The sequence below is a fragment of the Nycticebus coucang genome, chromosome 19 (assembly GCF_027406575.1).
Source record: "Nycticebus coucang isolate mNycCou1 chromosome 19, mNycCou1.pri, whole genome shotgun sequence".
In the NCBI taxonomy this organism is placed as follows: Eukaryota; Metazoa; Chordata; class Mammalia; order Primates; family Lorisidae; genus Nycticebus; species Nycticebus coucang.
Window position 1 is genome coordinate 64,000,336 of NC_069798.1, and position 27,164 is coordinate 64,027,499.

The 27,164-nt window shown below is 39.8% G+C and overlaps 1 protein-coding gene across 1 annotated transcript in view; it reads left to right on the top strand.

Annotated features, from left to right (window-relative positions):
* The window catches only part of DOK6 (docking protein 6), a 395,919-nt gene that overhangs the window by 183,449 nt on the left and 185,306 nt on the right, over positions 1-27,164 (top strand). The window lies entirely within an intron of this gene.

The following is a 27,164-nucleotide window of genomic DNA, read 5'->3' on the forward strand; positions in this document are numbered from 1 at the left end:
ATTGGACCCACACCTTTCACCATTAACTAAGATAGACTCTCATTGGATTAAAGATTTAAACTTAAGACATGAAACTATAAAAATACTAGAGGAGAATGCAGGGAAAACCCTTGAAGAAATTGGTCTGGGTGAGTATTTCATGAGGAGAACCCCCCGGGCAATTGAAGCAGCTTCAAAAATACACTACTGGGACTTGATCAAACTAAAAAGCTTCTGCACAGCTAAGAACACAGTAAGCAGAGCAAGCAGACAGCCCTCAGAATGGGAGAAGATATTTGCAGGGTATATCTCTGACAAAGGTTTAATAACCAGAATCCACAGAGAACTCAAACGCATCAGCAAGAAAAAAACAAGGGATCCCATCGCAGGCTGGGCAAGGGATTTGAAGAGAAACTTCTCTGAAGAAGACAGGCGCACGGCCTTCAGACATATGAAAAAATGCTCATCATCTTTAATCATCAGAGAAATGCAAATCAAAACTACTTTGAGATATCATCTAACTCCAATGAGACTAGCCTATATCACAAAATCTCAAGACCAGAGATGTTGGCGTGGATGCGGAGAAAAGGGAACACTTCTGCACTGCTGGTGGGAATGCAAATTAATACATTCCTTTTGGAAAGATATATGGAGAACACTCAGAGATCTAAAAATAGATCTGCCATTCAATCCTGTAATTCCTCTGCTGGGCATATACCCAGAAGACCAAAAATCACAACATAACAAAGATATTTGTACCAGAATGTTTATCGCAGCCCAATTCATAATAGCTAAGTCATGGAAAAAGCCCAAGTGCCCATCGATCCACGAATGGATTAATAAATTGTGGTATATGTATACCATGGAATACTATGCAGCCTTAAAGAAAGATGGAGACTTTACCTCTTTCATGTTTACATGGATGGAGCTGGAACATATTCTTCTTAGTAAAGTATCCCAAGAATGGAAGAAAAAATACCCAATGTACACAGCCCTACTATGAAACTAATTTGGGACTCTCACATGAAAGCTATAACCCAGCTATAACTTAACAATAGGGGGAAGTGGGAAAGGGGGGGGTGGGTAGAGGGAGGGGAATCGGTGGGATCACACCTGTGGTGCATATTACAGGGGTATTTGCGAAACTTGGTAAATGTAGAATGTAAATATTTTGGCACAGTAACTGAGATAACGCCGGAAAGGCAATGTTAACCACTGTGATAAAAATGTGTCAAATGGTTTATGAAGTGAGTGTATGATGCCCCATAATCATATCATTGTATACAGTTATGATTTAATAAAAAAAAAAAAAAAGAAGATTTTAAAGAAATGGAGGGATCCTCATTAGGAGAAAATGGTCTTAATTTCTGAGAGAATTTCCTGGCAATGGGCTGAAGCCAAATTCAAATGTCAAAAATAGAAGAGTGCTTTATTGGAATTTCTAGCAAAGAGTTTGCAGTCGTTTAAATATTACTTACTTGAAAGTATTATTTGTTTTCTAAAGCCACTTTTTATGTGTAAATGTGACAGTCTGCTCGAAGCTAATAGTTCCAATGCTGAGAAGCAAGAGTGTGATTTAATGGTCTCAACTTCATGGCATGCGCTGATGGGAAAAAAAGAAAGAACTTAAAGCTCATCATCAGAAAGTTTTATTATTTTTCATGCAAATTATTTTTTAGATGATTTTAAGATGCAGTGGTTCATACATGTTGATTAAAGTTTACTTTATGGGAAAATGCTGTGTCAACTAGACGTTGTGCAGATCATTAAATACTCAAAGGAATTGCCAAGAGATATACCAAGAAACCAATTTTCTGAAGTTTAATGAAAGAAGTGTTGCTTCTCACCTGTCTGAGAGAGTGTTTCACACTGCCTTGGGATAAAGAATCTCAAAAATATCTCTGTAGTTTTGTGAGTCCAATATTGGCAGAGATTTTTTTTTTTTTTTCACCAAAGTTTCAGAATCAGCTATGTCCATTTTGCAGTATTTAAGAACTGCTGGTCATTTTTCGCATCTCAAACATATAGAGAGATAAAGTTAACATTACTACTTATTGAAACATTTCTATAGTTCTACTGTCAGAGCAGTAAATCTAATCATACATAAAGTCTTCACTGTAAGTAGCCCTGTGGAGCACTCTGCTATTACTTTAACCAAAAGAGAAACAGAGGCACTTTGAGCCTGAGCTCATGCTCTTAACAACTAACCTGCTTGCTCGGTTCTTTAAATCTAAATCCTGGTGCAAACTCCCAAACACATATTCACTTAACATAGATCACACTCATGTTTTGTCTTTTCTTGGAGAGTCAAAAATTTGTATTATTTTTGTATACTGGTTCCATCGGGGAACAAATGTGCAGATGGCTAGAAATATCAACAAAGTGTTTGGGAAGGATGTGGCTGATATACACAGAGTATGGTGGTGGTTTGAGAAGTTCCATACGGATGATTTTAATCTTGCAAATAAAATTTTATCTCACTTAGCTGAAACTGTCATTCCCCATTGTCCCTTCCCCTCGTCCGTAGCCACTAGTCCACTCTTCAAGTCTGTGAATGTGACGATTTAGATGTCTCTTATAAGCAGAATCATGCAGTATTTGTCTTTTTGTGACTTGTTTATTCCACTCAGCACAATGTCCTCAAGGTACGTGTTCTTGCATTTTGTAGAACTTTCTTCTTTTTTAAGGCAGACTAGTATTTGATTTTATGTATTTTTCATATTTTTCTTTATCTGTTCATCAACTGATTGGCATTTAGGTTATCTCCATATCTTGCCTACTGCGAATAGTGCTGCAATGAACATGGGGGCGTTACTATCTCTTCAAGATCCTGGTTTCAAGTCTTTGAGATGAAGACCGAGAAGTGGGATTACAGGATCAGATGGTTGTTCTATTTCTAATGTTTTCAGGAACCTCTATACTGGTTTCTAAAACAGCTGCACCAATGTGTATTCCCACCAGAATGTACAAGGGTTCCAATTTCTCCACACCTCTACCAAGTTTTTTATTATTTTTTATAATAGCCATTCTGACAGATGTGAGGTGATATTCATTGTGGGGGGTTTGATACAATTTTATCAATTTATCAAGAGATGTTTTCCTAAACCTAACTATATACTGAGTATATATTTTCATATCAAATTCTATTTTTTACTTATTTATTTTTACATTGTTTTTGATAGTCATTAATTTTTTTTAAATATTAAGTGGGTACAAATATTTTGGTTATATCAATAGCTTTTATAATGGTTTAGTCAGAACTACAAGGTTACCCATCACCCACCCAAATAATGTTCATTGCACCTGTTAGGTGAGTTTTTACCCCGGCCTGCTGCCCCCACCCCTTTCTTATTTCCATCAGTTAGTTCCAAATTACTAGAGAGTGGTGTATCTACTCTTAGACACTTCACTTAGGACAATGGTCTGCAGTTCCATCCAAATGTTTGCCAAAGACATTACGTCATCATCCAGTTATTCTTTTCATGGCTGTTATATGAATATATGTGTATGTGTGTGTATATATATATATATATACTTCTTTCTCAAGGTTGATTTGGATATTTAAATCTTGTGGAGTCAGAGCAATGATAGGTAAGAAGATAAAATGAACAAAAGAATATACCCAGGATATAATTTGTGTATCTACACAGAGATGAATATATATATTCATTTGTGAACATGTACTTGAATAAATTCGATTTTAAATAAGTTTAAATCATCAGTAAATTAAAATTTAAACCACAGTAAGGTGCATAGTGATTCAACCACGAACATGACTGAAATATGTTTTGAATAGTAGTGAAACCAAAACATGCTTGTGAGGATTCGGACCAAGAGGATCCTCCGTAAACTCCTGGTGGAAATACAAAGTGGTGTAATCAGTCTGGAAAACAATTTGGCAGCACCTCATAAAATTAAACATGCAATTACCATATGATCCAACAATTATGCTCTTGGGTATTTATTTCAGGGAAAAAAAGGAAATTTAAGTTTACACACACACAACACACACCCACCTGTAACTACACCCCTAGGTGAATGTCCACAGGAGCCTTATCAGTAAGAGCTCCAAACTGAAAAGAACCCAGAAGTCCTTCAACAAGCTATGTTATAGTCACACCATAAAATGCTCCTCCACAATAAAAAAGAATTGATACAAGGTACATATTGGTACGTGTTTCTGGAGGGATCATACAAAGTGAACAAATCAGATCCCAAAAGGTTAGAAGGCACTGTGTGATTCTCTTTCTGTAATATCTTTGTGCCATCACCAATTTTAGAAATGAAAACAGATTAATAGTTGCCAAAGGTTAGGTGTGTGGTTGGAACTACGTGCACAGGAGGGTGCCTGTCCAGGAAAGGATGACTGCAACTGATCCTGGAACTCGGCCATGTCCTGAATGTGATTTGCACAGACACAAATCCTCACAGGTGATAAATTATGTAGGGATTACACATTCATACACACACAACTAAATCTAGGGAAATCCGTATAAAATCAGCAGACTAGCCATGTTGATACCCTCGTTGTGATATTATAGTATTATAGGAGTTTGATTATGTCTGTATTTCTCATCAAATGAAACCTTATTTCCAAATAATTTAGGACAAGTAATGTTTATGAACTCCAAATAATTCAGGGAAAGTAATGTTTATCGGCCAAATAACCTAATTAATTTCCTAAGTAGCTACTTGAAGCATTGAATTTATTCTGTAAGACATATAATGAAGATATTTTTATAGGTTCTTCCATCAAAAATGTGAAATGGAATATTCATGAAGTGAATAAATTTTCCCACATTAAACATTTTTAAAATACTTGGAAAAAAATCTCAGTATATTCATATATGTATCATTAAATTTTAAGGTTTTATAATTATAACTCTGTACCTGAAATATCTGAATATTGGTTTATCACATTTCAGTGTATTCAAATTGTATTTCCCAAATTCTCTATCTTTGTTCAAAGAGAAGCTTGTTTTTAAAAATAACACCTTTTTCTGATAATGATTTGTCTTAGCCCATATGATATATTTTTATCTCACAATATCATTACTAATTTTTATAAGAAACATTTTTTCAGAGGATTCTGTATAGTTTTTGGCCTCTTGAGCCTCACATACTCATCTCTACAAGCCATCTAGAGAGGAAGCTGTCACAATTCATCCTGAAGTTCAAAATGAAAGGTAATTGGTGGCCATTTCAATCTTTCTTTCCGTTAGCATTCATTCAACTTTATCAATTGAAAAATAAAAACTACATTTGTTGGACATGTATGACTTCTTGTTTTGATACACATGTATGTTATAATATGGTCACCACAACCAAGCTAGCTAACGTGTCACTTCACATAGTCATTTTCTTTTTCATGTGTGTTAAGGTCACATAAGATTGGAGCAAACATACGCGATTACAGAAATTGAGTTGGCTCCAACACGTGGCTAGAACCTGTAAATGTTAAAAATTATTGTGTTTTTCATTTATATTAAAGCTGTAGACCCTAGACACAGTCTTTCTTCAGACTTGGTGAAAGGAGCCAACTATCTAGTCCAATTGTTTTTCATTAACATTATAGTATATAAATACGTACAATACGCCTCAAGATTTTCATTATGTATAATAAAGAATATATATACAGACACATGCATCTGTGTGTTATTTCACCAAAAGTATTTATATTTGATTTTTAAAAAATCATTCCTGTTTTCTTATTTGGAAATACTTTGAAGCATGTGGATTGTTTAATTTCACTTTCTGCTTAAGAATAGGGAAGGGTCCCTCATATCAAGGTTCTGTATTTCATGCTCATTCCAGATCATAGAACATTTCCTGTCTGTGGTCATAAAGCTGATTTAATAAAAGTAAGACAAACAACTAATAAATTTTAATGAAGTTAGATCAATTGTATGGTCAAATATGACTTTCAGTTGTTGCAAATGTAGTTTACATAACCAAAAATAACAGCTGGTGGATATCCAGGACAAAAGAGGAAATCAATTTTATTGCATTTATGAAGCCAATTTAGGGTATAACATGAGAAAAAAGTTCACTCCTGCCATTCAGAGTTATATGGTCTGTGGGTAAACATAATACCTCAGTCTCAAGTGAGGTCATCCCAGCACGTTCATGGACAGTTCATTACTTTGAGGATAATGGGCAATGTTTCTGTTTACTGATCATTCGATACAAAAGACAACTTGGATGAAGTTGGAACAACTTATATTTCTAGCTGACTCAGTCACTGTGGAATAGAATTGCTGGTTTATAACCATCTGCTTCTTAGCTATCCTGCTAAGAGATGTGGAAGAAATCATTAAAAGCTGAACACAGTGGCCTTAACGTGATCTGAAATGTGTTGAGATTTGGAAGTTAATTCTTCCGAGAAAGTGCGGTGCTGTTTCATCATGACAGTGTAATGAGACTTTAAATTTTTAATATTCTTCAGAGCTTTACATTGAGGAAAAATATCAAACCTTAAGTTGCACTCCCTCATAAAAGGTTTGCATTGTTCTGACAAAATTCTGGTGTGGTTTTGTTAGATTGGTGTCACAAATCAAACATAGAAGTGATTTGAGCAAAGTTGGGTATAATTTAATTTTTGTACAGCGTCCAGGCTCTGATATATAAGGTGTTGGGGCCAAGGGGAAACTTCCCCTTTGCCCTCTGGAGATTCACTAAAAAATCATCTTGCAGAGTCAGATGGAAAAAAGGCAGACCAGTGTATTTAACATGCACACAGGATCTTTTGGAATGAAGGCCCAAAGACACCAGGGGAGTTGTCCACTGCTATGTTTGGGTTCAGCGAAACATTAATAGCAGTATAGAAATGTGATCAGATCTAATGCTGACAGGTTGAGGAGGATCCCGGGGATCTGATCTAATGCTGACAGGTTGAGGGGGATCCCAGGGGATCTGATCTAATGCTGACAGGTTGAGGGGGATCCCAGGGGATCTGATCTAATGCTGATAGGTTGAGGGGGATCCCAGGAAGGCCTGTCTGTCTAGACTTTCCCAGCCTCTCTGAGCAGCATCCCTCCCTTCTGGTAGACGGCTGGTGACCTACCGTCAAACAGGTCTGTCAGATAATTTCTTTGCAGCCAGTTTTACACGAACAAGTAGCTGGAAAGCTCAAGTAATATTTTTAGGTTTTATGGCTGACTTTGGGGAAAAGATTCTGCTTCTGTGACCCATCTTGAAAAGAGAGATTCTAGTTTCTGTGACAAGCCTCGGAGGAGAATGGGACTGCGAGACGAGAGGACAGGAGAGGATCAGAGAAAAATGTTTACTTCTGAGGCAGCTTCTGAGGTCTTCATTTTGAGGCGTTATTTTCTGAACCCCGACAAAGTGAAATGGGCAGATTCAGCTGAGGGCAGTTCTTATTTGGCACCAAGGTCATGATCGGAGTGAACGACTCCACATAGAAGGAGTGTGACTAATGTGCAGTTTCTAAAAAGGTGCTTAGATTTGGAACATTGGAGATGAGAAAGAGATTTGTTTCCTGTGGAAGAAAACTAGATAAACTGATAAACAATTAGTTTAAGCATAAACAGTACAGTTAAGTGTAATATATAACGTGTCCTGGTTGGATCACTCATAAATACTGATGCTCTCTAGAAATTCAAGGTTTGAGAATAAAATCTAGTATGTCATCTGGGGGAATTCTCTGCTTTCCCCAACCCCAACAGTCTTTGCGTTCCCGCCTGGTCTTACTTTGTTTCCCTGCCTGTGATCTCTGAGCTTCCACTGCCTGGTCACCTGCTCTGTGCTGGCACCACACGTGTCATCCCAGCGCCCCAGCCTCACCTGCAGAGCTGTCTTCTTCCCATCAGGTCACACAGGGAAGCTCTAGCTCACCCTGTTCTCCAAGTCTCAGCCAACTAAGCAGATTGCCTTCAAGGTCAGCCAAGCTGCAGAAAGTAATTTTAGTCCTAAATACTATAGATGTGGAAGAATTCTGAAACTATTTTTTTTTTAATTTTGTGAACAATTAACATACGGTGTCAGCTGGAAAATGCTTGATGAGAAGGAGTGATTGTCGCTCCTTATTTTTGTACATTAAGAAATGTACTTCTGCTTTATTTGCAGAATTGACATAAAGAATATTACCTTTGATGTGTCACTGCAAAGTTTTACCATATGTTGCTCTGTTATGCAGAACTGTGCTGTTCTGAGAAGCCAAGCCCTCTATAATTGCATGCCAGATTTTTGAAACCTTTGAAGCAGAAAAATGGTTTGAATATTTTTATGCAAAAACAAAACAAAACAACTTTCCTCTGAAGTGTTGAGCGGGGATTTTTTAAATATTAAGTATGTTTCTTACAGTAGCAGCTATCTTTTTTTTGTTGTTGTTTTGTTTTGTTTTTTTGTAGAGACGGAGTCTCACTTTATGGCCCTCAATAGAGTGCCGTGGCTTCACACAGCTCACAGCAACCTCCAACTTCTGGGCCTAAGCGATTCCCTTGCCTCAGCCTCCTGAGCAGCTGGGGCTACAGGCGCCCGCCACAACGCCCGGCTATTTTTTGGTTGCAGTTTGGCCGGGGCCGGGTTTGAACCGGCCACCCTTGGCATATGGGGCCAGCGCCCTACCAACTGAGCCACAGGCGCTGCCCCCAGTAGCGGCTATCTTAATAAACTGATAAGAATATCTAAGACTTTAACATTTCTAGAAACATTTCTAGAAAATGTTTTCAACAATTAATAATCAGTAGTACAATAGGCCTAAGGGTGAATTTAAGTTTTGACTGCCTTGACCTTAATATATTCATATATTTGTAAAAAAATTCACTGCAGACAGACTGTGGGTCAGAAGGGTAGGGCGCCAGCCCCATATACTAAGGGTGGCGGGTTCAAACCCAGCCCAGGCCAAACTGCACCAACAACAAAAAAAATAGTTGGGCATTGTGGTGGGCGCCTGGAGTCCCAGCTGCTCGGGAGGCTGAGGCAGGAGATTCGCCTGAGCCCAGGGGTTGGAGGTTACTGTGAGCTGTGACGCCACAGCACTTTATTGAGGGCAATAAAGTGAGACTCTGTCTCTAAAAAAAAAAAAAAAGAGAGAAATCTATAAAATGCAAAGCTCTTTAGGAGCATGAAACAGAACCACAGGAGAGAAGTAATTTGTCATGAGTTAGTGTATGTCCCCACAGAATAGATGGTGAAGTTCTAACCCCTATGATCTGTGAATGTGACCTTGTTCAGAAACAGGATGTTTTCAATGTAATCAAGTCAACATGAAGTTACGCCTGATTTGTGCTGGCTCTAAATACAATAATTGGTGTCTATATAAAAGAAAAGAAGGGGGGATTTTGATACAGAGACACAGAGACACTTTGATACAGATACATGAAGAGAAGGGAGCCTTGGGAGATGGAAAGAGCCGGCTACAGCTGGGGGTGTCGGAGCCCACCAGGGGACAGGCACAGGGCATCTCCCGAGAGCCTCCAGAGGAAACTAGCCCTGTGCCGTTGACTTGGAACTTCCAACCTATAGACTATGAGAGAATCCATGTCTATCATTTTAAACCAGCTGGTGAAATTAACAATTTGTTATGAAAAATCCCAGGAAACTAACATGGAGCTCTTCCAACACATTTTAAACGTAGTCATTAGTGAAGGACTAAATGGCTTGCAACAGGAGACAAAAAAAGGCATCCTGTATCTACAGGTAAACAAGAAATAATGAAATTCCTCTGTATTTGGTAAAGAAGTAGTTTTGGAAGGAGGGGCAGAAGAGTGGAAACAGCTAAGAAGGATTCAAGAGTTTGCACTTACAGGCCAGGTGCCGTGGCTCATGCCTGTAATCCTAGCACTCTGGGAGGCTAGCACTCTGATGCGGGTGGATTGCTCAAGGTTAGGAGTTCAAGACCAGCCTGAGCAAGAGTGAGACCTTGTCTCTACTAAAAATAGAAAAATTACCTGGGTGCCGTAGCAGGCATCTGTAGTCCCAGATACTTAGGAGACTGAGGCAAGAATATCTCTTGAGCCCAAGAGTTTGAGATGGCTGGGAGCTGTGACACCATACACTCTACCCAGGGTGACAAAGTGAGACTCTGTCTCAAAAAGAAAAAAAAGTTTGCATTTGCTTTTGAACACATATGCCCAAATTAAAAAATTTGTAATAAAATAACATTTTTTTCTGATTATTAAAGTAATACAGATCTTCTATGTTCAAATATAAGGCCATTATTATGTGCAGAAAAAATATTACACAATATGAATTGCCTAAAAGCAAGACTTGAGTAAAACATAGCTAGCATTTAAATGCATGGTTCAGCTTATGGGAAAGAAAAGAGGTGTCACAAAAAGCTAAAAAGAAGACAGTGTTTTCAAGAGTAGACTGGCGCTAACTCAAGTAAAGCCAGAGATGGGTAAGTTGGGCCTGGGAGCCTTTGCTCCTCCCTGGTGAATGTGGAACGTGTGTGGGTTTTACTGGGCTCTGACTACAGGCCAGCAGTGAGTGCAAGGTCCTGGTTAAGGAAGAGCATGTGCTGCCCACAAACTGTCCAAGTTTTACCCCCAGGCTTTTTATTCACCTATGAAGTGGGGCCAATAACAATCGGACCCCATAGATTTGACACGAGGATTTGCTATCAATAGAGCAAGGTCTGCCACATAGTAAGCTTTGGATAAGCAATAGTTTATATTACCATCTTTACATGCCAAGAACAAATTCCAGTTGGACACGCTAAATCATTATTCTTAATACACTTGTAAATTCAATTTTCTGTAACTCACAAGATTTTCACAACCATATTCATCATTAAGATCTGTTGGTGAGCTTTTTGTACTTTGCCTAGTCAGGTCTTAACATGAGGATATTGTGTTTTACATGAAAAGAATTTCAAAATGTTCCTGTTCTACAGCAGTTTAAAATAACGAATGAAATGTTATTTTTATATTGCTTGGAAACCAATATACGACCGGCCTAGTGTCGTACATTTCTGAGGGGTACTTTGTTTACAAACTTCATTGGCCACTCAGCCTTTCCATCCCTTCAATGCATTCTGGTAATGTGATTTCTCTGGAGCACTAAATTTCTTCCTGATTTTTGGGTTCCTTTGTATAGTAAAGTGGGCAAGACCACACCCCCTGGCACTCAACTGTTATATGTTTGGGGAAAAGTTACTTTATTTTCATAAGGCTTGGCCTTGACATTTTAGAAAGGATCATTACAGAAAGTACAAACATGTTTAATCATTTGGCACAGTGACACAGTGTTAGCTGTTATTACTGTACACCTTACTGATTGAATTTATTTGTATACTTTCTGTTCTCATTAGCCGTTCTGTGTACTTGTTCCCATTATCTTTGTTTTAATTACAGGGGATGTGCAGAAATGTTTTTTCAAGGGTTTATGAAGGAGGGGGGTGAAGGTAGGACCAGGGAGGTCTGTGGGGACAATTACACTGACTGACCATGAAATTGAAGCTGGATGAGAAGGGCAGTGAGGGCAGCCGGGGGGTGACTGGATTTGAGAAGATAGTAGAATCAATTATGAGTAGGTGGCCTTGATGAAGTTAAAAAAAATTGTTGAAACTGAGACACTTCATGGAGTCAACTTGAAAAATAAGTACCTATTGGAGATTAGGATGTGCGAAACTAGTTTAATAAAAGATGTGAACTTTGGTTATTTGGATAGCTTCCTTGTGGAAATGAGTTAATTCCTTGGAAATGAGTTAATTCCTTGATAATAAAAGATGATGCCTTAAACACAGTAGACTCAGCAAAAACACCTTAGTTGCTGCTGATTGTGGTATTTTGCAAAAGAGAAAGAAAGGATCTCCTAGTGTGTGTGGGGGGGTTGTTTGTTTGTTTTTTGTTTTTGTTTTTTTTGCAGTTTTTGGCCAGGGCTGGGTTTGAACCCACCACCTCCGGTATATGGGGCCGGCGCCCTACTCCTTTGAGCCACAGGCACCGCCCCTCATAGTGTGTTTAAAATAATGCAATGAGACGTTCATCCTAATGTATTTCTCATGCTTGCTTCTCAGGAGGGTTTAATTTATAAAAGTTTATTAACCTGATTTTGCAAACTTTGTGCTCATTTCCCTTCTGATTTTCAGTTTCTATAGATTCAAATGCCAGAAATATGTAATACCCCCTGCACCCGGCGCCCACGGAGACCACATAGGAGATCTCACTGAAGATGCTGTTCACTGTGTTTTCCAGGCGCACGTCTTCTTGTTAGCTTATAAGCTCATTGCTTTATTTTTATGACTTTCTTCAGCCCCATAAAGAGAGAAAATAGAGACTGGACAATGATATATAAGTTCACAGTTTGATTACCTTTGTCTCCTATGAAGTCAGGGTTGGTGTTACCAAAGCACATCACATGGACATTTGAAAGATTTATGTATTTTTGTAACTATTTCTTGGGCAGAATATGTTCCAAAGCTGCTGCTTCGTGTCTGCTGCCAAAAGCATTTTTCTTTTGGGTGACACTGAAAATGCCGTGAGATGAGCAAGGGGATTTTGTGTTGAAGTGTCCTGTTGCCATTTGCTTCCAGCTGTGTTTTTCTGTCTTTTAGCACACTACTTCTAAGAACATAGCTGTGATTCACTAACTTGTACTGACTTTGTTTCTAAATAGAGAGGCAGATATCAGTATAAAATTAGATTTAATGCAGGTTGCCTTCTGCTCCTTAGGTAAAGAACTGGAAAGCATTGAAAGGAAATTGCTGAAAGACATGACAAAAACTAAGATTCAGAGATCTGAACCACGTAACTATTGTCATTGTCTCAGGGATACAAATGACAAGACTTAACACAATTATTAATCCACTTAGGAAATTTGGCAAGGTAAGAATTTATAGGCAGGTACCTGCCTAGGAAGAGAGAAAAGCAACTGCCGTGTCCCCAGCTTCCACTCCCAGCCCATGCAAAAGTGAAATAAACCTATTTGAGCTGGAATCGCTCTTTCACTATCTCCACACGTCCCTTCTACGTGATAATAACTATGTGTGGGCCTTCCATCCAGTATATCCAGAAAATTTTATAGTGGGTGGAAAAAAGATGATAAAATCTACCTAAAACATAACTAGGAAGGTCAAATTCAACTTCACTCTAAATAATGTGTCGACCGTCACTGTCCTCTAGATTACACCGACTCGTAATGTGCATAATCATGTTTTCAAGAAAAATTCTCAGTCTTCTAAGAAAGCAAGGTAGTGCAGGGCTGTTGAAACAGGCTAATCTAATTCAACCAGTTGTTAGTTCATGACTGGACAAACATCTAAATCCCTCTGGCGATGGCTACTAATATTTACGGAATGCTATTGGGCTTCCAGCACTGTGCTCTACCCTATGAATTAATTTAAACTTCATAATAATTCCCACAAAACTCTCAGAAGATTATAATTTCGATTTCGATTTGATAAAACAAAGGCACAGAAAGGATTTATGATGCTCCTAATCAGGTGGTTGCTAAGTGCTGGAGCCAGGGTGTGAGAGAGGGAGGGGGGGTCAGTCCATGTCCTCTCCATGTCGCAGAGGAGTAATTTACAGCAATGCTAAAATCAGACAGGATAGACATGAAGCCCCTGGCCCTTAGTAAAACCATGAGTGAGTGAGGACTGCCCTTCACACCGCCCCACGTAGCTTCCTCTTCTATTGATTTTTGACAATAGAGTAAGGAGCAGTGGTATTTCTTTACTGGGGGGGGGGAGTTCTGATGTTTAATAAATCTAAAACAGTTCAGAAATTATTTCTTTTACTTATCAGCCCCTAAAATTCTCTTCCCCTTTTCAAACCTATTCTTAGTCACAGAGGTTAGTGTCAATGTATCTCAACATCACCATCATCCATCATCCTCATCTCAACCATCCTCTCTTCCGCTGATGGTGCCAAATAGATTTAGTAAATCATAATTTTTATTCTATCAATTGAAAAGGACATATCTTAAATATTTTGAAAATATTTTGTAGCCACTTTTCTAAAACTTGGTAACAGTATGGTTATAGTTCAAGGTATTTCTCTCTAGACTATAAACCCAGTTTGTGAACCATTGTCTTTTTTTTCTTTTTCTGTAATCAGAATAAAGGAAACAGTAATCAAAATCTTTGGTGTCACTTTTCACAAACACAAAATCGCTCCCTTGAGTCATGTGACCGTCCATTGGATCCCCTAAACCACATACAATTAGCTGAACAAAAGCTTAGCCCGAGGTGAATTTCATGAGAGTATTTCTTTCTGGTGCTTTTTAAAGAGCAGATTTTAAATGAATTAAATGACTTGTAAGTATATGTGGGTTTTTCATTAACAATACATTGATAAAAATACCATTTTTACTTGTCATTTGATTTATAATGAATCCTGGGTTTTCAATCATTTTATTATTCATATTCGATGCCACTTCCTAACTTTGAAGTTGGACACAGTATTTTGTATGTTCTTTTACTTTATGTTGTAGGAGTTAGCCTACACTTATTAAATACAGTCTTTTTTTTTTTTTTTTTTTTTTTTTTTAGTAGAGACAGAGTCTCACTCTATCGCCCTCAGTAGAGTGCCATGGTATCACACAGCTCACAGCAACCTCCAACTCCTGGGCTTAGGCAATTCTTTTGCCTCAGCTTCCCAAGTAGCTGGGACTACAGGTGCCTGTCACAATGCCCGGCTATATTTTTGTTGCAGTTTGGCCAGGGCAGGGCTTGAATGCACCACCCTTGGGGGCTGGTGCCCTACCAGCTAAGCCACAGGTGCTGCCCCAGTCTTTTTTTCCTTACATACCTTTCCAAATATTTTTGAAGATCAGTGCTATTTTAAAGCTCCTGTATATCCCATTCCACTGGATATCACCTTTTTTTTTTATTTTTGTATCACTATCAAAGACATTATTAAAATATATAGAAGGTTACAACACATTCTAGAACAACTTGACAAGACAATTCTGGAGAAGATCCATAATCCAGCTTTCTCATATTTTTCTAGTATCTTTCACAACCCTCATTATATAGGTAAATGTTCAAAATGCCTTTTGAAAGCTGTAATGCAGCGCCATAGGCTACCTGAGAATGCTGTAAACTCTTGAGTAATGTCAAGATCAAATTAGAGTTCATTTAAAGGTCACAAGTTGGAATTGTTGTATTACATTTTCACGAGTTAAAATTGTAAGGGGATCATGTTTTATAGCTAAAGAGTCAGTTTGTTTTCTAATTTGTCAGGGAATTGCAATGCATGGTCTGATCAAATTCTCAGGCAGTGCATCTCAGGAGGGCCACTCCTCTGAGGTTGCTTCGGTTGAGACTTCTCAGTAGTTCCCAGGCACCCTGAGGGCCTGTCTACACCTGCTTCACACTGTGCCAGCCTCACCATGTCTGCTGTTAATGGTGACTGTTTATCTTCCTTCTGAAAGCCTAAGTCAGATGCTTGACATCACATGTGTAAGTTTAAATACTAAAGTGCTCAACTCTTTACAAGCGGGTGTCTCAAGACCTTCAATTAAGTATAATAGAACCTCTGTATGTTGACCACCCAAGCGACAGTAACAAACTGATCAACATATGGAGGTGGTCAACGTAAGGAACAAGGCCAACTGTATTGATACGTACATGTGGGGCACGTCTAGTCTGTGCACATGTGGCCAGAGGAGGGAGGTGGCCAGTGTCAGGAGGCGGTCAGTATAGGGAGGCAGTCAGGAGGTGGTCAGTGCAGGGAGGTGGTCAGTGTAGGGAGGCAATTAGTGGAGGGAGGCAGTCAGTGGAGGGAGGCAATTAGTGGAGGGAGGCAGTCAGTAGAGGGAGGCGGGCGGAGGGAGGCGGTCAGTGTAGGGAGGCGGTCAGGAGGCGGTCAGCAGAGGGGGCTGGTCAGCGGAGGGAGGCGGTCAGCGGAGGGAGGTGGTCAGCGGAAGGAGGCAGTCAGCAGAGGGAGGTGGTCAGTGTAGGGAGGTGGTCAGCAGAGGGAGGCGGTCAGCAGAGGGAGGTGGTCAGTGTAGGGAGGTAGTCAGTACAGGGACGTGGTCAGCAGAGGGAGGTGGTCAGTGTAGGGAGGCGGTCAGCGGAGGGAGGCGGTCAGCAGAGGGAGGCGGTCAGTGTAGGGAGGCGGTCAGCGGAGGGAGGTGGTCAGTGCAGGGAGGTGGTCAGTGGAGGGAGGTGGTCAGTGTAGCGAGGTAGTCAGTACAGGGAGGTGGTCAGCAGAGGGAGGTGGTCAGTGTAGCGAGGGGGTCAGCAGAGGGAGGCAGTCAGCGGAGGGAGGCGGTCAGTGTAGGGAGGTAGTCAGTACAGAGAGGTGGTCAGCGGAGGGAGGCGGTCAACTGTACATATCCTTTCGTCAGAAGCTGCCACATTTTGGCCATTTGTCATATACTCTCTTTGGGTCAGACTCAGGACTCGGTATTCATAGAATGCTGGAATATTATGAGAAAATGTTCCTAGACTCAGCCTCGATCATTCTGATATCAGTTTATTATTCATTCCACAATTTCAATTCATGAAGAGTATGTCTGTGAAAATAAAGTTGCTAAAAGAACATTTGATATGTTAGTGTTTTCATAAGTAGAGCTAAGTGAATTCTGAGATACGGAGTAGAAAAATATGGTGCTATCCTTACATCCCTGAATAAAGTAAAACTGAACTCTATCTCAACATTCATGTTCACCCGCCTCTGACATACTGACTGGAGGCCCTGCTGGGTGGCTCTCTGCTCAGCCCTGCAGAGAGACTTCTTCAAGCCGCCTGGGCCGTGCCTTCCCCTTCTCCCCATACCACTTTAAGCCCTCACTCTACTCATATTTGGTGATTACCAGAGAATAGAATATATTCACCTTTCTAAGGATTTCTTCCTTTCTTTATTCATCAATTCAAAAAAATATTTATTAAAGGTCAACCATGTAAAGGTTTGATTCGAGACATCAGGGATACAGCTGTGAAGGAGCAAAGGCCGTGCTGGCAAAAAGATACAGACAAGAAATCCCGACATTCAGTGGGCAGAGACTAAAAGACAGCAAATCCGTGAAATGTTCAGTTTCTTTGCCTTAACTGCTACCAAGAAAATGGAAGCCAGCATGGGGGAGGCGGGGAGGTGGTTTTAACTGAAGGAAAAGTAAACTTTCTCAAATCTTCATGGTGGAGGTGATACGACTTTGGGAGAGAGGTACCCATGGAGGTCAGGTTGTTTACCCTTCCACAGGGCTTCTTGGATTACTGAATTTCAAAGGGATTGCTCCAAGGTCCTTGACAAAGACATTCCCCCTCCCCCCCCCAATGCTGACAACAGGTTTTTAAAACATTTACATCTCAAAGGGGCAATTTAAACAATTAGCAGTTTTCTAAAGTAAATGCTCCAGGGAAGGGAAGGAGTGAGACCTCTGTGGTTAGGCCGGCTGGATTCCTAAGGGATGGTCAGAGGGAGATGAGGTTAGAGCCAGCAAGTTTATCTACAGTGCAGTCAAGCTGAGGAAAAGTGATCACTTTATGGACCTGGGCGCTCAGTGAGAATTCAGGCAGGAGGCCTTACAACACAATCACCTGATTCGTGTTTTAAGAACTGAGGAAAGCCGGGCACGGGAGCAAAAAGGGAGAAAGAAGAAAAAGATGAATTCCCGAGAGCAGTGATCGCGTGGTGCTTTATAAATAATGTACAAAAATATTTCTGAAAGTAATTCTTATGAATTAATTTTTATTTCTTCGTAAGTGTTTGGAGAAATTTCTTTTATATTAGAGTATGTCCCCAAATTGTTTTCTTATATGATTCACTTTTTGCAAGGTAAAAATAGCTGTCACCTGAAGAGAGGGGAGTTGAGTGACAATGTTTGGGGAATACTGGATTAATCACCTGAACAATTTTATTTACTATATAACTTCTCCGAACATTTAATATGTTGTGTTAGCCATGCCACTCTGAAAGGGAGAGAAGGTATGAAACTTTTCCTAAACATATTTTGACTTCTGAATATATATATATTTTTTACTTAAATCATAGCTGTGTACATTAATGCAATTATGGGGCACCATGCACTGGTTTTATACACAATTTGAAATATTTTCATCAAACTGGTTAACATAGTCTTCCTGGCATTTTCTTAGTTATTGTGTTAAGATATTTATATTCTACATTTAGTAAGTTTCACATGTACCATTGTAAGATTGGTGTGGTCCCACTAACTACCCTCCCTCCACCCATCCCCCTCTCCCCTCCCCTACCTTTCCCCTTTCTCCATATTCTTAGGTTATAACTGGGTTATAGCTTTCATATGAAAGTTATAAATTAGTTTCATAGTAGGGCCAAGTACATTGGATAATTTTTCTTCCATTCTTGAGAGACTTTGCTAAGAAGAGTGTTCCAGCTCCATCCATGTAAACATGAAGGAGGTAAAGTCTCCATCTTCTTTAAGGCTGCATAATATTCCATAGTGTACATAACCACAATTTATTAATCCATTCATGGGTCAATGGGCACTTGGGCTTCTTCCATGATTTACCAATTATGAATTGGGCTACAATAAACATTAGAGCAAAGGGAACACTTCTACACTGCTGGTGGAAATGCAAACTAATACGTTCCTTTTGGAAAGATGTTTGGAGAACACTTAGAGATCTAAAATAGACCTGCCATTCGATCCTACAATTCCTCTACTAGGTATATAACCAGAAGACCAACAATCACATTATAACAAAGATATTTGTACCAGAATGCTTATTGAATACTTTTTAAAGAAAATCTCTGAGGCTATCTCTGAACTGAAGTTCTAAGGAGACATACAGAAACAATTATTACATTTGTTAGTCTGTGACTGTCTTAGAGCTAGGACTAAGTGTGGGAGTAATTCACACATTCATGTATTAAAAGTTGCCTGAATGGACAGGACTCAGTCATAGGACATCAAATAATTAAGGCCCAGGAGGCCAAGGAAGGTGGATTGCCTGAGCTCATGAGCTTGAGACCAGCCTGAGCCAGAGGGAGACCGTGTCTCTACAAATAGCCAGGTGTGCTGGCGGGTACCTGTAGTCCCAGCTACTCTGGAGGCTGAGGCAAGAGAATCACTTGAGCCCAAGAGTTGGAGGTTGCTATGAGCTATGACACCATGGTACTCTACTGAAGGTAACAAAATGAGACTGTCAAAACAAGACAAAACAAAACAAAACCACAAAAAACAAACAAACAAACAAAGAATTAAGGCTACAGTAATCTGAGGTCAGTGATATCCCAGCCACAAACATCAAGGTTAATTGCAAAGAAATGATAATCGCCTTAGGTAATGAACATCCCAATTACCCAGATTTGGTATTGTATACCTGTATCAAAAATCACACGTACTTATAAATATATACACATATTATGTACATTTATTTATTTATTTATTTATTTTTGCAGTTTTTGGCCGGGGCTGGGCTTGAACCCTCTACCTCAGGCATATGGGGCCAGCGCCCTACTCCTTTGAGCCACAGGCGCTGCCCTATTAATTAAAAAAAAAAAAAGAAAACTTTTTAAAGGATAAAGGAATAGCCTAGTTTATTCAAGATACGGAGGTCACCCAGCCCCTGGCTAGAGAGATGATCATATAGTGGTAAAAAGTGTCTCAATGTATCATAAAGGCTGAAAGGTTTTCAGGTCTCCCAGCCAAGGAACTGGGTCGGCCAATTCAGGGACCACAGTTCCTGCCCAGTTAACCCAGCAGCTGTCCCGAGAGTATTGGGGCAGCCTCGTTTTTATTGTGTTTCCCGGCTGGCATCCCTGCAGCAATCCAGAAGACGGTTGTATTCTTCCGAGACACAAGCGTCCATGATTCTGTAATTTGCTGGATGTCCAGGAGTTCAGAGGGAGGTTTGCTAACGTTTAGAGTAAGACATCAAATGCGATAGTGGCTTATCTTTTTTAATCATACTAAATGGCCGCACACTGCAGTTATTACTGATGTGTTTCACATCCCAGATGTTGTCCCTCATTGACAGAGCCGCAGTCTGACAGGCCACAGCCTTCCCTGTTCCTGCATCTGTCAATCTTATTGAAAGATGAATTTGCAATATAAACGTACTTTAGTGTTAGTTTATTTGGATATGGAAGAATAAAAGCATTCCTGAGACTCTGCATTGGGAGGACAGATGCCTTCCATCTTGAGGGTCTGAGTCCTGCCCCAGGGTGGTAGCGAGTCCTCAGGACACTACATCCACCCGCCTCAAACCCTTCGTCAGCACCACGATCTTCAGTACACCCTCAGCGCTTCAGCACACGCCCAGTAGAAACTGTAACACACCATGGACTTGGATTGGACACAATTATTAACAATGTATTAATTCTTAATGAAAACCTATTAGGAAATAATAAAACTTTATTCTGCACCCTTATCCACCTCCCATCTACATACAAATTACAAGTATCTAAGGAAGGCCAGAAAGGTCTAACCTGTTCATTTTAAAGGGATGTTTCCAAAGCCAATAGAAAAATAGATTCTGGGTTTTCTGACCCCACTGTTACTTGCCCTATACTATGCATCCCTGGAATTAAAAAAAAAAAAAAAAAGAATTCCCATCTTGTCAAAATTTGTATTTTTTAATATTTAGTAGCATTATATTAAAATTATTTTACCTTAAAACTTTTGCATGAGTGAGAAAAGCTCTACATTTCTTTATTTTCATTCATCCATTAGTAATGAAGTCAGAACACAAATAGACGATCCGAAGATAGCAAAGGATGGAATTTAGAATAAGTGGGTTGCTGTTAAAGTGCAATGAAAAATTGAAATCATAATAATGGGGGCTAGATATATAATTCTTCTTGAGGAAAATGTGCCCCAAGTTTTACAAAGCATTGATGATTATATTAATTTCTATTTTCAAGTCCCCAGTATTATTTATATTTGCTTTCCAATGGTTAAATTATACTCTGACTGCCAGTATTGCCTTGTGTATTACCAATCTTTATCACATGCCCACTAAATACTTCTGCAAAATACTTTTGGTATTGCTGAACATTTGAGGGGAATTATTCAGAAAAATATGAATTTATAAGCCTTTTCTTAAGACAGTGTCTTAAGGCTGTAAAAAGTAAGTACCCTAAGTAACTCCGCATGTTTGGAAATGCAAGTAACTGAGAGGTAGCTTGGCAATCTGAAGGAGTTAAGTTAGTAAATAATCGACATTCAAGATGTATTTTCGTGGAATTAGGACACATTTATTTGCTGGGAGATTATTCCTATTCTAATAAGGTTTCTCCAGCTATGTTAGTGTTTTTCTCTTTTTAAAGTAGCAATCATCCTTTCTTTTCAACTTGTTTTTCAATGTTCCACCTGGATCCAGCGCAAAAGAAATACGCACAAAACACAGAAGACATGAGAAAACATGTTTGCTGATTGTCTCTGTGTGCGAGGAAATTCTCCAAATCTCATTAAGTGTTTGGAGAAGATACATTGTTAATTTATAAACCCAGTGTCTTCGGAGGCTGCTGGATTCCCTGGAGACTTCCCTGCCTACAAAATCCTAACAGTAACTTGAAAAGAGTTTGAGACACTGACCGATAGTGTGCGACTGGCTGGGCCCAGGAGACCCTCGGTGAAGAGCATGGTCATTCATCGCGTCTAACCTCAAACACCAGCCTCATTTCACCCGTCACTGTTCAGCCACGGTTCCGCCAGTCACCTGCAGTCCCTTTTTTCTGCAAAACAACTAACCAGTACCTACCCTCTGCAGCTTTCTAACGATCACTGTGGGAAGGGAAGACTCACACTGAAGATGGACCGGCCAGTCGGAACACATGTCAGCATGACTAGCACACGTCCCAGACCGTTCAGGTGTCCCCCATCACAACACTAGGCGCTTGGGCACTGAATACAAGCAGAAGAAAGAAAGGTTCACCTCTACAACCATCTGACTTCAGAACTACTGCAGATGACATCAGTGTCCACACCCATCAGACAAACTCTCCAAAACCAGAGCAAGCGCTGTTCTAACTACTCACACATGCCTCCTTCCTGAAAATACTTTGCCTACATAAGTCTACTTATTTTTACCTCTAATCCTTTTTATCACTACTCACCAGTACTTAACTCTATTTGAAAATCTTTATCTTGGATATGTGACTAACCCTTGAGTCATTATTTACTTTGAACATTCAAATATTAATTTAGTTTCTTGACTACAGTCTAATAGTAATATATTTTCACGACTCCCAAACAAATGCCATTGTTTACAACCTTAAAAACTGATCTTTGAAGTTCAAAGAAAGATGTATTGTTATTTGGTAATTCACATAGAATTGTAGTTGCATTTTTCTTCATGACTATGTGATAAAGTACAAAAACTTGGTGCATACTTTGTCACTAAAAAAGCAGATTTGATTCATCTGTCTTAGAAGGTAGATTGGCTCAGCTAATAGATGCTAGAACCTTTGAGAAACAGAAATTGAGGATAACGCATAATGTGATCAGCACTTGGGTTTTCTTGGTGCGTGAAACTTGAGATACGTTTTTTCTCTTTTCCATTTCAGGACTATAAAAGTAGTAACTAATTTGACATCTCCCAAAAGTCTCGTGTCCAAATATTTTTTCTTCAAATGTTATCAAAACAGTAATCTAAATCCTAGGATTAAGGTACACTGTTGTTTTGCAGTAACACCAGTGTATCAAAATACTGTTCACAGGACGGAGCCTGGTTGCACACCCTCACACAGGTAGTACATACTTGTACTATAAATATTAAAGGAACGTGTGGCCTCTGACTGCGAGAATGATTTTACCAGTGGAAGGTACTGATAAAGGTACTCTTAATATGTAGCAAGATGTTTAAAAGTAAGGTCTCCCTAGGTGTATTTCTGTATTTAGAAATGCATGATTTCAGTAAGCCACTTTTCCACATTTTGTTTGAAAGCATTGGTTGACATATTTATAACTGCACGCATTCTACAAATTCCCATACAATAAATATAAAAGGAAGCATCATTTGGATTAGCTGGAGACAGTTTTTGTGGCGATTTACAAGTCAGCTGTTCAAGACAGAGAAATGTTTTGCTCCGAGGGCCGGCCAGCTCCATCGTACACCCTTGTATTGGCGTTCCCATTTTGCCTTGCCCCTCACTGCTTCTTCTGTGATTGTACCAGCTGATGAAGTAACTCCGCACAGGCCTTTGCTTTGAGCTTTGCATTTTGAAACTGCTAAAGCTGCGTTGGAAGCAGGCATGGCTGTAGATAGCACACCCTCGGGATAGATTTTGGGAGTTGGATTATGACCGTGGTGATCTGATTTCTGGTCGTAAACACATGTTAATAACTCTTGGCACGTGCTGGCACCACAGTGACCGAGACTTCCTCTTGTGGTGCAGGTGGGAGGAGAGGCCCTGGCGTCTGTGGGGGCTGCAAACTTATGGGGGATGCCATGTTCTACTTAGCATCCCCACCCACTAAGAGGTGAAGTGTTCAGGGCATCTTTGGATGTTAGAAACAAAATATATCATATTTCAGAATATTTTCTTCAATGCATTTATTGTATGACTTAAAAAGTTGCCAGTTTGTAGCAGAGTCCAGGACAAGAAAGGGCTCCTTGGCATACGCTGGCTGTGTCGCCAGCCTCCTGCTCCCAGAGCTCTGTGACCAGCAGATCTGATAGTTCTGTTGGTATCTGTGGTTTGTAAGAATGGTGAGTAGGGGTCTCTGACAAGCCCCAACAGGAATTCTGCAGTGCAGACACCTATGTACGAGAATAAAAATATAGAATAAGTTCATGCCTCTTATGGAGAACTGTTCTCCATTGTGGAGTAGCCTACAGCATGATCATGGTGCTGGCAGGGAATGGCTACTGGGCCACAGAGTACCAAGTGCCCCTGGGACAGCAGCTACCCTTTGTGAATTGGGCACTAGTAAACCTGCCAAATCTCAAGGTGAGCCAGACACAGCAGCAATCCACTTGACGATGGAAATACTTAGGATCAAGCCCTAATAGGTGCTTACAGATGACACAAGATATTTTAAGAACAGGTGGCACAGATTCCCTCGTCACATCTCCGGCGTGCCCTGGCTCCTTTCCTGTCCATACATATGGCCTCATGGAGGATTCCCTGTGAACCACTAAAGAAGGAAATGGGCCCGGCACAGCTCATGAATTAGTTCCAGGGTAGGCCTGTGCTGGCCGAAAGTACATGTCTGCCACATTAACCTCACACAAGAATGCCCCTGAGGGACAAAGGCCCAGAAAGGTTTTCTTAGTGACCAGAGCTTTTTGCTTCATGCTCTGCTTTCTGGGAAAACATCAGCTCGCCACCTTCAAAGATGTGCACGCCGTCCCTGTCTCTTCTACTGGCTGCTAAACTCAAGATGAGGACGTCCAGAGGCCATGATTCCCAGTCACGTTTTAGGTTTCAGCCCTGCAAAGTACACACACTCATGCAAACAAAGTCTGGGTTGGCGAAGTTCAAAGTTAGCTCAAAGGCCAAAAAAGGTTGAAAAGGCAAAGCTCAGCCTAGGAAATGAGAGTGTAGATGGGAAGTAAATAAACATCCGTGGATGGTATGTTCACAGGATGACTGTACGCGCCTCGGAAGACGTTGTGGTTAGTTCTGAGGTGGCTCCTCACCCTCTGTCACTCCCAGCACCCGGGGTCAAAGCCTTCAGGAGAGCCCCCAGCCCCCACAGGGCCCCTGTCCGTGCACCCCAGGCTTCCATCCTGTAGCCCAATTACTCCTGTTGTCATTTGTCATAAATTTCCTAACAACAGACCACCGATTGTCACAATTTAAAGCCGTGTTTTGGTGGAAAAGAAGTCACAGACGATGTTCAGGAAAATGAATTTTCACGGTCATACGGGTCTAGGAAATACAATATAATATGTCTCCCCTTTTGAAAATTTGTCAGGCTCATTTACATATTAAAGGCTTTTAAAAGGAAGTGGAAAGCAGTAAAAAGACACTTTCGTCCTTATTTAATTCAGTAATTGCCAGTCGTAGGAGCTACATAATTCCATTTTATCTTTGTTTTAAATACCATCTCTCCCCCATCCCCTGCAAATCTTCCGTCTGTCTCTTATCATTCAGGGAGAAAGAAAAGTCATCATAATAACTTTGAAGTATCTGTGTGGTACATTTGGGTTCACGGAATTTTAGAGTTGAAGGGACCTTAGAGAGTATCTAATCTATTGGCTTATAAACAATTTATCACCAAAAAATTTTATTTACATCTTTCCCTATGCATACAAATTTTAAAAATTACTACTCTACCACGTAGTAGATGATAATGTTTTCTTTTCTTTTTTTTTCAGAAAAGGAGTCTATAGCTGCCTTTCAAATTCTTTGTTTAGCATTAAGTTATGTATTTATTTTGGTACTTTGATAATACCTTCAGCCAAAAAGTCAAAGGATCTTGACATTTTAGTTGGCAGACTTTAAATGTTTTAAATGATTTATTATTGTAAAAAGATTATTATTTCCATGATCTCCCAAGGATAGGAGATCTATATTATGTCCATCCTCAACTCCATCCTGATTACACACCTGTGTTTCAAAAAGTTGAGTGTCTTAGACCCACTGCTGTTCGCTAGAACTCAGAGCTCCTAATTCCCTCAACAATAGCTTTCTGTTGCCCCTGATGTTTCTCTAAAGCAGGAGCTGGCAAACTTTTTGTGTAAAGAGTCAGATGATAAATATTTTAGTCCTTGTAGGTCATAAACATGGTTCGATTTTGCTGTTGTGGTGCAAAAGCAGCCATGGACAATGTGTAAACAAGTGGATAAGATTGTGTTCCCATAGAACTTTATTCACAGAAACAGGCCACAGGCCATCTCCCCTGTGAGCTGTAGCTTACCAGTCTTCCCGCAGAGAACTCCTTCATACACTTGCCAGATCATCAGGATTATCTGGTCTACGGGGTAAAATGCAGATTTCACCACCTCTCTTCTGACTTAGGATAAGGCCCAGAAGTCTGTGCTCTTTTCAGGTATAGTAGGTAATTTTTTTTCGAAGGGAAAAGTTTGTGAAGCACTGACCTTGGGTCTAGTCATTCTTTGTTTTAGACTATTAGAAAAACACGTATGTTCATTTCCAGGCATAACCCATTAATAATAACTTTTTGAATTTGTACCAGATCAAGTTTCAGTCAAAAGAACCTTAATATCCAGGCTTTAGTTTGTTTCAGCAGATTAATTTGACTCAAATCATTGATTTCTGGTTTAGTTTATACTTCTAGTTTTTACATGAGCTCTTAGACGATTTATTCCTGGTTCATTTGTGGTTCTTCCATTTGAATAGCTCGAGGAGGGCTGCAGAATCATCCTCTAAAGGACCTGATGCCTGTTTGAGAAAATACAAATACAAATTAAAATACAATTAATATACACATGTGTATATATGTTCATATATATCAATGTGTGTATATATTTTACATATGTGTATATATTTACATGTGTATATATAGTACATGTCTATACACAGAGTTAGTCTAATCTCACAAAAGAAATGATGGTTAGTTGGAAGCGAAGCTTATAAAGCAATTAAAAAGTAATGTGATATTGTATAGTTGAAAAGGTACATTTTTGTCACTTTATATTTACATGTCTGGTAGGTAGGTCTTTCCTCTTCATTCACAGCTAAAGAAATGGAGGCTGAGATTATACAACCTGTAAATGGAGCTGGGACATAAGGTCAAGACTTTAAATTCAAAGTCTGTATTTTTTCTGTACAGTCCAGGAGAGGCCAGTAAAAGAAGCATAAGAACAGAAGCTAGGAAAAGTAAGTAACAAGGAAAGCTTTTCATCAGTACCCTTCTTGTCAATGATCAAAAGGGAATCCTAGACTCTCAAGAGCTACTTCTCTACTGCCTTATAACAGAGCTTGAAAAAAAACCTCTAAATACCTCCAATCTTTTGACTGTCTTAGATAAAACTCTTTGCAGCATTGAAGGACCCTTCTATGCTTGAGGAGCCCAAGAGTCCACACTTGAAAGGATGTGGAGGGATTTGGGAGAGAGGACAACCTGGCCAATTTGGAAGAAAGGGATTCTTACATATATTTAGTAGAGAGCTGGGTCCTCACTGGTCTTCTCTATAACGTCTTTCCCAGTCATCCTCGTCATAGCCTACTGAAAACCTGGTTGAATCTCCTTCAAGTGCTCGTAAAGAGTTCTCAACACCTGTCTCATGCAGACCTCTGTAAGAAGCTGCAGGGTCTCCGGGGATGCCTGCTTTGTCGCTGTGTTAAGGCCTAACATTGTGCACCTAACATGATCCTTAAACTTAACATGGTCCTTAAACTTCCTTCAAAGTTCTTGCTTTCCTGTTACATGAT